The sequence below is a fragment of the Pteropus alecto genome, unplaced genomic scaffold, assembly GCF_000325575.1.
Source record: "Pteropus alecto unplaced genomic scaffold, ASM32557v1 scaffold161, whole genome shotgun sequence".
NCBI classification, from domain to species: domain Eukaryota; kingdom Metazoa; phylum Chordata; class Mammalia; order Chiroptera; family Pteropodidae; genus Pteropus; species Pteropus alecto.
In genome coordinates, this window is record NW_006432943.1 from 11,437 (window position 1) to 13,445 (window position 2,009).

General features: G+C 37.0%; 1 protein-coding gene across 1 annotated transcript in view; it reads right to left on the bottom strand.

Moving 5' to 3' along the window:
• Nucleotides 1-2,009, bottom strand: part of NUDT9 (nudix hydrolase 9) — a 28,678-nt gene that overhangs the window by 9,546 nt on the left and 17,123 nt on the right. The gene's annotated exons all lie outside the window — the stretch shown is intronic.

The window sequence follows — 2,009 nt, forward strand, 5'->3', positions numbered from 1 at the left end:
ATTCATCTGCCCCCACTCCATTTCAAGAATTGTCCTAACACTCTCTTAGGCTAAGATAAAGATTCTGAATTTCCAATACTAAATCAAAAAAGAAAGTCTATGATCTAATCACTGCTCTGCAGGAGTTTCCATGAAATAAACTGGTTCAGATATGAGCCTCCAAATTTCTTTTTATAGTGGCTGACTACCATATCAAACCTATAATTCCTCCCCTAGAAGAGCTCATATACTAGCAATGGAGCTAGAAATGTAAGTTAAATTATAAGCAGAGTGACAGTCTGATAAGTACAGTAACTATAAATGAAAGAATAATAGATAACAAGAAAACAACATCTGTTTTCAAGGATGCCAGCTGGAGGAATAACAAACAAGAAACAATGTTGTAAAATAAAATGATGTGTTCAACATGCATAGTTCCCAGTCTGTTGTTTTTTTAAAAAATCATTTGTTTATAATATCTTCCATTGGATAAAAAAATAAAATGATGCATTCAAGAAACTGAATGTATATGTGGAGTCTGGCAACGTGAGCCATCAGTGAGAGAAAGACGGGATATGAGGCTGGAGAAGCAGGCAAAAAATTCATCAAATTCATTTGCTTGGAGAGTCAAAGAATATTTTTAAGCAGGATAAAGCTATAAGCAATATGTATCTTATAAAGCTCACTCCCTTTGACAGAATTTTGGAGGTTGCTTTGGAGGGAAGCAAGACTGGAGGCAAGAAGACCAGCTAGGAAGTATTGCCATGATCCAGATACAAATGATGAAGATAGGACTGAGGGCAGACATGGTGGGAATAAAGAAAGGATAGATTTTACTTTCTTTTTTAAAGGCAAATTTATATAGCACTTATTATGTACCTGATAGTGTAGTAAGTGCTTCAATGTATTTATCCATTTAAGCCTCTAAACCAGCAGTCCCTAACCTTTTTGGTACCAAGGACTGATGCACCTATGAGAATCTAATGCCTGATGATCTGAGATGGAGCTGAGGTGGTGATGCTAGCTCTGGGGAGCTGCTGCAAATACAGATGAAGCTTCGCTTGCTCTCCTGCTGCTCACCTCCTGCCAGTTCCTAAAAGGTCACAGACAGAAACACGTCTGTGGGGGTTGGGGACCCCTGCTCTAAATAACCTTATAAAGTAGTTATACTATTGTCATTATTTTACAGGTATGAAAAATGAGGCACAGAGGAGATAACTTGCCCAAAATTGCAAAGTGAATAAGTTGTATAAACCAGGATTTGAACACAGGCAATCTGGTTCCAGAATCTGTACCTTTAATCGCTATATTATTTTACTTAAGCCAAACAAACAGAATGTTTACACTACTTAGATATGAGGAATAAGAAGGCGAATGATGGCTCTGGTCACTTACAAACATTTACTGACACCTACTACACAGCACATGTAAGGAACTGGGAAAACAAAGACTAACACAGACTCTTGGCTGTTCTGCCAGCCAGCCAGCCAGTCATGGTCAGAGCACAGGAAAGAGAAGCAGAGTAGAGAGATGCTGCCACGCAAAAAGGCAAGATCAGACAGATGTGAACAACTTGCGTATTATGTTTACATTCTGATTTTTTTCCTGAAGGGACTCATTTAAGGATATTAAGCAGAATAGTTTCTCGTTATGTTCTTTTATTACTACCAAATAAGTTATCATCAAATTTAAAACAAAATTTCTTTGACTATAACAAAAGAAATAATAGTCCTATATACTATCGATATTCTCTTTCCACTTCTTGATGGATCATACCTTCCTGTCTTTCACCAAAACTGGAAAGAAAACCACTTGTGGGCTCTTTTATAGCCTTGGACCATTTCTTAACCTTCAGTTCTCTCATTTGTATAATAACAGAGTTATGCTCAAAAAGTCTACCATTTCAAAACAACACGACATACAATCATCATGTTTACTCACTGCCATTATTTGGTCCACCATAGATAAATATAAGCTAATTAGAAGCTAACTTTTAAATCTGACTTCCCTTTGTTGCTCCTTGACCAATC